Source organism: Pseudoliparis swirei, chromosome 12, assembly GCF_029220125.1.
Source record: "Pseudoliparis swirei isolate HS2019 ecotype Mariana Trench chromosome 12, NWPU_hadal_v1, whole genome shotgun sequence".
Taxonomy (NCBI): Eukaryota; Metazoa; Chordata; class Actinopteri; order Perciformes; family Liparidae; genus Pseudoliparis; species Pseudoliparis swirei.
The window spans coordinates 5,409,805-5,418,453 of NC_079399.1; the positions used below are offsets into that span (position 1 = coordinate 5,409,805).

The window sequence follows — 8,649 nt, forward strand, 5'->3', positions numbered from 1 at the left end:
ATACTTGACCTGCTGCAATAAACACATTTAAGAGAACTTATGAAAAGTTGTACAAAATGATGAAAAAAGGAGCTTATTTAGGAGCAATCCATCAATTAATTTTGAGAAAATTAACTTGACCACAGCGTAGTTCGGTCATTAAAAAACAAAAACAAAACGTGGCGCCTTGGCTATCCGACTGTCTCCGAGTCCGGAGATGAAGACAAGTGTTCGCATGTTTGGGGAATGTCGGGAAGACGCCCACGACAGAAACAGCTCATCAGTCATGTGAGTGAAATGTTCAGGTTTCCCATTTAGCTCATCAACTCTTTTTCTTCAATAAAGGCAAAAAACAACCTGTTAGGATTCGTGTTATTAAATTGTGTCATTTCAACACAGCTCCAAAAAACGATTTTGCAGAAACATTTGTGAATATAAACACGGCCATTGTGTCTCTTCATTTGCCTGTCGATGCAAGAAAACAATACCTAACCATGACCATCTCAAATCCTACTGAAAATAAGACAATAAAAACACTGCAACTAACCATCTTGGACAAACGCTGATGATCTGCAGTAACGTTAGGTTACTTAACGTGACCCTGGTTCTTTGATCACAGTCAGGTGTTCACGGTGAATGAGGTAATATCTCCTGTTGCATCTGGTTTCTCCAGAAGGGAGTATAAAGTATTTATTACTAAGTTCTACTTTTCTAAATTAAGAAATAAAAGCTTTGACGGTTCTTTTTGTCAGTATTTTTTATTTTATTTTTTTAACGAATATTTGCATTTTTGTTGTTGTTGTAATACTTATTTTTGCCACTTTATTTATTTTAATAAATGCATGTAAAATAGTTTTTTTCTTCTCTCCTTCTCTCTTTCAAGGCTTTTGTGTTCCTTCGACTGTACAGTTATATAATTCAAAAATAATAATAACACATTTTATTTTTAGAGCACTTTTCATGGTACTCAAAGGGACTTCACATGAATTGAATTAATTAATAAAAAACAACCTAAAAGGTCATATAAAACCCCACAGCAGTAATATATATATATACATATATACATATATATATATACATATATACATATATATATACACTGTAAGAAAAGATCCTAATTTTACGGTAAATAACTCTAAATATTTACAGTAGTTTTTCCTTTTTTTCAAATTATATACAAAACTCTGTGAAATTACAGACATTATCCGTAAATTAACAACCCAACTGTTAATTTAAGTATTATGCTAATAATTCAAAATAACATTTTTTTCCCATTTTTTAAAGAAAAATGACTGTATTATTAATACAGTCTTTTTACCGTTTTCTTAAATGACATACAAATTCATGTAAAATAACAATTATTACCTGTAATTAAATGTGTAGCTCCTTATATGAAGGTCTATGTCCATACTAACAATTTAACGATTTTCTTTGTAATTTTAAGGTAGATCATATTATATTTATATTAACATGTACTTTTACATTCAAACTCTGTAATTCTAAATCTAAATTTAGCTAACTTCTTTCATTTCATTAAACATATACATATTGCAGTTTTTTCAAGAGTACAAAGTAGAAGAAATAATGCTAAGTTTTGATACTTGTTCTTTAGAGGAGCATAGGGCGACCATGAGTATTTGCTGTTATTTGTCCAGAGTCCAATATTTGTAATCAGAACTGATAATAAATTAATTAAAAGAAATTCTGACACACTAACATCTTTTTAAACACACACACACACACACACACACATACACACATACACACACACACTACTCTGCCAACTGACCCTTAACCTCCTAATTGTCTTTTAAAATTAATCTTACATATTATATTTACCTAAATATAATACATTGACATCATGGGGTGAAATCGCCTCTAGAATCTTTACAAGAGGAAAATCCTTAAAACCAAACTTTTAGTTAATTTGTCCTACTTTCAACCAACTTAGGTATGTGGATCCTCTTCAGATTCAAAGAGGAACATCTTAATATGAATACCCTAGAGTTTTGGACCGATAGCTCTGAGTTAAGGGCCTCAAAAAAAGGTCCAACGGGTCAAATTAATTCTCTTATATTCGCATATTTTTGACAAGTAAAATGGTCATAATCTCCTAAATATTAGTCCTGGATATCCAAGATTGAACACAGACACTCAGGTCAGGGCCTACAATGAGGTGAAGGGGTGAAATTTCCCCCAAAACACCCACAAGAGTTAATTGTCTGACTGAAATCCAGGACTTGAAGAGGATGTGTGGCTTTGCAAATCTGAGACCCTGTTAAGAGTTTGGGCTGATTTTAGCTTCTTTTTTTCGAAACATGTCATAGCTTAGCTTTCTTTACCAGGTTGTAGCCACTCCCAAATGGGACCCAACCATGTAGGCTGGCAATATCTAGCACTTAGCATCCCTGCTTGGCAGCGGTTTAAAAACCGAGAAGAACAAAAAATGCACTCCTTCAAAGGTTCACAAGTCCTCAAATGTTTGTAATATGACAAATCTCAATTATGATGTTCTACCAGTCTGTTGGACCAGTGCTCTGAGATGTTGGAGATGTTCTTCCAGTCTGTTGGACCAGTGCTCTGAGATGTTGGTGATGTTCTACCAGGCTGTTGGACCAGTGCTCTGAACTTCTCCGTAGTCTGCTGGGGGAGCAGCATTGTAACTGGAGAAAACCAACCGACTCACTAAACTGGTGTGGAAGGCCGGCTCCATCATTGGCTGCAAAGAGGACTATCCGGAACAGGTGGAGAGGAGGACATGAAGAAATGTTTGTCCATATTGGAGAACCGGACCACCCTCTCCACCACCTACTGCAGGGACAGCGGAGCACGTTCTTCAACAGACTGCTTTAGCTCTGCTTCACAAGGACAGACCGGAGAACATTTCCTGATACAGAAGAACATTCCTGATAGAGGAGAACATTCATGATACAGGAGAACCTTCCTAATACAGGAGGACATTCCTGAGACATGAGAACATTCCTGATACAGGAGAACTTTCCAGTTACAGGAGAACATTCCAGATTCAGGAGAACCTTCTAGAAACAGGAGAACCTTCCAGTTACAGGAGAACATTCCTGGCAACTATTAGACTTTACAATGAATCACCTCTGGCCAGATCCTCCTCAAATTGAACAACATCAATGAACATTACACCGCTTTCACTTTATATACACTTAGATACACTGTATTTACTTTCATTTTTATTATTTTTTAAATGTCCTTTATTTTTTAACTTCTTAAATGTAATATGTCCTGTCCTGCTATTTTATTGTATTGTATTCTTCTAAGAATCTAGTTACTAGAGAAGAAAATAGCACAGACAGAGACAGACAGACAGCCCGTCCAACAGAGAGAGAGAGAGAGAGAGAGTTCAAAGGAGAGGCCAGGTGCAGTGATCAGACTGATCACAGCAATCAACACAAAAAGCAGATTGAACTGTTGAACCCGGTTTCGCGCCACTTCTCCCAGTTTGAGTTGCGCGCTGCTCTCCTGCTTCAGTGACTAAGGAAACGCCACAGAGGGAACGACAGCCTCCTGACATGACATCTCTTCTTGAGGTAAGAATGCCAACTTAATTTAATTTCAGAGAGTAACGTTGTTGTATTGAACGAGCAACGTTAGTGACACTTTGAGGTTTCTACTCGGCTCTCTGGTGAGGGGTTGAGCTAGCCTCATGTGAGCTAGCGGGTAGCTACTTTTGAATTCGAGGCATAGTTTTCTGCAGTTCTGTGTCGCCTTGGACATCAAGAGTAAGTTAACTTGGCTATCTGTTCAGTGTGAAGTGTGTTCACGTTTCTTTAACATCGTCGATGTAACGTAGGTTGTCTGTTTCTGTGTTGAAAGAGCCAACATTAGCTTACTTTACACATGTTAGCCCAGGTGATGTTTAGCTAACGCTCGTGTTATAGGTTCATTAGTGGCAGGTGGGTTAAGACACCTGAGGGGTCACGTGCTACACACTTCATCTAATAACCACGATTTCATTGAAGTGCTTTGAAACTGGTTCCAAGCAGACATGTACAGACGAGCTCACAAATACCGGAGCGGTCAGTCCGGACAGTCACGTGACCAGACACGTTATTGTACGTGTCTGTTCACGTGACGTCGGGACTCTGTTCACGTGACCGCTATAAACTGCGCTGTGTTGTGTCATATGCTGTCGGGACGGCTGTTAACGTGACGCTCTTAACGTGATGCTGTTGACGTGGTCGGGACTCTGTTCACGTGACTGTTGTTAACATGACGCTTTAAACTGCGCTGTGTCATATGCTGTCGGGACTGCTGTTCACGTGACGCTCTTTACGTGATGCTGTTGACGTGGTCGGGACTCTGTTCACGTGACGCTCTTTACGTGATGCTGTTGACGTGGTCGGGACTCTGTTAACGTGACGCTCTTTACGTGATGCTGTTGACGTGGTCGGGACTCTGTTCACGTGACGCTCTTAACTTGATGCTGTTGACGTGGTCGGGACGGCTGTTCACGTGACACTCTTAACTTGATGCTGTTGACGTGGTCGGGACTCTGTTCACGTGACTGTTGTTGCGTATACGTATATAACTGCTTGTGAGGCGGACATGACAGCTCCTCTACACCGTCCCGTGAGCTGTCCAGTGAGGGATGGTTTCATGATCAAATCTTCATTTACCGTCCACATTATCAGATGAGGACGTCACCAAAGAGTGTCCTTTGAGTCAATGTTTACATTTATGTAATTAAGAAGTAGAACATTTAGTTAACCATGATCGGATACAAGTTGTCAAGGATAAACGGAAGTAAGTTGTTTTAAGTTCAGTGTCTTAATTTAACAACAGAATACATCGTTATTGTTAGAACCACTTTTATGTTGTAAATGCTATTTAAAGTTATATTATTATTGTTAATCTTTTCTATTTTGTCTTTTTTCTGGCTGTAGAGAATGATGTCAGCCCACAGACAACCGGTTGACCTGTGAGTCTTCAAGCAGTAATGATGACTACGCCTGCCTTAAGTTCCAGTTTCCTGGACATGTCAGCATGAGATTCTGTCCCCACCTGTCTTCAGTCTGGACCCAATGATTCGGACACCAGTCTTGTCGAGGCTAAATTGAGGTAAGCGGTGATGTAGTTCAGTCTAGCAAATGATGGGTGCCAGCACAACTCAAACTAAAATATGTGGTGGCAGTTTTTTTTCTGATTCATTTTCACATTACCCTTTTCAACACTGATAATAACTAATTGCGCAAAACTTGCTTACATTTTTCAGATCAAGCATTGACGGGAAAACACCCAAAGTCCATCACTCGTAAGTATCCACTGCAGCATATATATTATTTCTTAAGTACTTTAATGATCTTAGCAAAGCACTTTTTTTAGACATTTCCCCCACTGGCCATAAAAAACTGGGTAGCTTTTCCTTCGGCCTTCCTTCCTTTGAGTTGTACGGTGGCCCTGAGAGGTCAGGGCACTGCAACTTAATAAAACATGCTAATACACAAAACACAAGCAAATTAAGAAAACAACTTCATCAAATTGACAGCACATGTGCAGCATTTAGAAAAAGCGCTGCAAATTCAGATGACACAACGCGGTACAGAAAAGCGCTGCAAATTAAGAAAAGATGTTTCAAGAGGGCACTAAATCGTGATGAACACGGCTTGGACAGGCTTGCTGTTGCTATGGTTTGTGACTCATGAAGTTATTGAAATGTGTTTCTGATGGAAGTGCTAAGACATGCACTAGGTGCATCTTTAAATAGGTAAACATTTAATTACTATCATTCTAAAAGCTGACTGTGTTCAGATTGACAGGATGTTTCATAACGGCAACTGTTGGTACAGACAATTTCAAAATAGTTTGTTTAAGCTTGTTTAAAGGAATGGTAAGAAAACAAAGCTAACTTTCTAAGGACTTTCCAGTGAATTTGTTTGTCCTTCTCTTTTTTTCCCAGATGCACCGAGGATCTGGCTGATTACTGGAAATTTGGAAGATTGTTCTTTATCTGCACTGTCACTTCTGGTAAATATTTATGGACCTTTTGCGGTATGTTTTGCTTTGACTTATCAACTGATGGTGAATAATTGGTTGATTTTGAAATGTACATTAAATAAAATGTTTTAAAATCAATATTGGTGTGTACTTTCTTTGTAATTAAGTTTCTAACCCCTAGTTAAATTGAAACATTGAAAGTTTTTTAGATGTTTAAATGTATTTAGATTTTTCACAGTAATCTCAAAAGCTTATATTTCATAATAATTGAACACTTTATTGAAGGTGTTTGATTGTAATAATACAGGAGAAATCTGTAAAATCACAGAATTTCACTGCAAAACCTTTAGAAATATCACTTTATCGAAGGTGTTTAATTGTAATAATATAGGAAAAATCTGTAAAATTACAGTATTTCACTGCAGAAGCTTTAGAAATATCACTTTATTGAAGGTATTTGACTGTAATAATATAGGAAAAATCTGTAGAATTACAGTATTTCACTGCAAAACCTTTAGAAATATCACTTTATTGAAGGTATTTGACTAATAATATAGGCAAAAATCTAAAATTACAGTATTTCACTGCAGAAGCTTTAGAAATATCACTTTATTGAAGGTATTTGACTGTAATAATATAGGCAAAATCTGTAAAATTACAGTATTTCACTGCAAAGCCTTTAGAAATATCACTTTATTGAAGGTATTTGACTGTAATAATATAGGAAAAATCTGTAAAATAACAGTATTTCACTGCAGAACCTATAGAAATATCACTTTAATTAAGGTGTTTGATTGTAATATTACAGGAAAAATCTGTAAAAAAACAGTAATTTCACTGCAAAATCTTTAATGAAAATTACTGTAAATTTATGGTTTTCGTCCTTTATTTGAAGTAAGGTATTTTACCTTAAATTTACGGTTTTTGTTTGGCAGCCGTAGCTGCCACTCATTTGACCTTCTTTTTACGGGTTTTTTTCTTACAGTGTATATACGTGGGTACAGAAAGTATTCAGACCCTGTTCAGTTTGTCTTTTTTAATAGATTTGCACAAATTTCGACATTTCTGTTTTTTATGTCAAGATGGGGTGCTGAGTGAACATTAATGAGAAATAAAATGAACTTTTTAGATTTTTAGCAAATGGCTGCAATGAAACAAAGAGTGCACATTTTAAAGGGGTCTGAATACTCTCCGTGCCCACTGTATAACCACACACTCCTATGGGCCCACATGCATAAAGGGATCAAAATGTGTGACATCAACTCTCACAGTTTACTTTATCAGAAACGCGAACGCCAACCTCTGTGAGTGCCGTCTCTGAGATCGGGGTAACCCACTTGTGCTGCAGAAGCACTGCGTCTGGCTTTGGATGCATGAATTATTATTGCCAGGTTATTGCTTCAAGGCTAGAAGAGACCGGATTGAACCCGGTTGCTCTTATCGCCGGAAACACCAAACACATCTCCGTTTCATTTCCTCTCCAGCGGGGACAAGGTGTGTGTGAAGGACACGTTTCACTGTATACGTGTGCAGCTATGTTCACAACAAAGGAGATAGTACAGTGTGTCTTCTTCGCATTGCCAGAGGAAAAAAAAAAATCTTACTTCAGAAATCTGGTCAATTTTCCAACAGATCAGACAGCAACAGATGGTTCAACGAAGCAGCATGAGCTCGAAGCTAGATCCAACGTTGTTTTTTTTAAATCACCTTCATGTAGCACAAGAGACACATCTATACATTTGCCAAGCCATACGCGGGAAAACTCGCATCTTCATCTGTATATTCAGATGCAAAAGTGCCGTCAAGCTCCGGAATAGCTTGTGAATGGATGCGAGACAGAACTGGGGATGGCGGTGGTTATGCCAAATGACTACCTGCTTACCCGGAGACATGAACGTAAACATGAACCCGGCGCTATCCTCGGTTGGCGTGTGTCTCACACAGGATGCATAATGCATGGACAGCATGAATAATTTCCATAAGCAAGTGGAGGGAATCTGTTTGGTGCTCTGCCAAAGAGCCTTTTCTCTACTTCCACCTTTTTTTGTGTGTGTGAAAAATCCAAAACAAACGTCCATATTGGAGAGACAGATGGCAGACGGGGTGAAAGCGAGTCTCCAATCCACAAAAAAAAAAAATCCCACTGTGATGGAAACGGAGGTTGCCATGGAAATCAGGAAGTCAAAGCAATTTGTCGGATTCCCCCGTTGGTCATTCTGACGGACTCACGCGGAGTCATTGATATCTGACAGTGTTGCTGTAATCGAGTTGAAGTTTTAACCAACAACTAAAAATAAAGAAAGTAAGGCGGAGCGAGAGTGAGTTCATAAAAAATACTTTTGGTAAGGATGTTTATTGTCATTTTAAAAACGAAATGAAGTTGGCGACTCATCCGTCAGAACAGCAGGAACAGGTAATAAAAATATTAAGAGAGGATATTCTGAGGCATTCAGGGCCGGAACTGAGTTTTAAGGGAAATGCAAATATAAATGCAGGCTGGTGTCTACACATTTACAAGTACAAGTTTTATTTTTATTTTTTATTTTATTTTTTTATTTATAGTAAGGGTTTTATTTTATTTTTATTTTTGTCTTTGGGTGTATATATATATATATATATATATGTGTATATATGTGTATATATGTGTATATATATGTGTGGATATATATATATATGTGTGTGTGTATATATTTATGTGTATAT

The 8,649-nt window shown here is 37.7% G+C and overlaps 1 long non-coding RNA gene across 1 annotated transcript; it reads left to right on the plus strand.

Moving 5' to 3' along the window:
* The first annotated feature begins 4,902 nt into the window (after positions 1-4,902).
* LOC130202779 (uncharacterized) lies at positions 4,903-6,046 on the plus strand. The gene is made up of 3 exons (XR_008833400.1): positions 4,903-5,070; positions 5,225-5,263; positions 5,909-6,046. It is a non-coding gene; the product is annotated as an uncharacterized LOC130202779 (long non-coding RNA).
* The last annotated feature ends 2,603 nt before the right edge of the window (positions 6,047-8,649 follow it).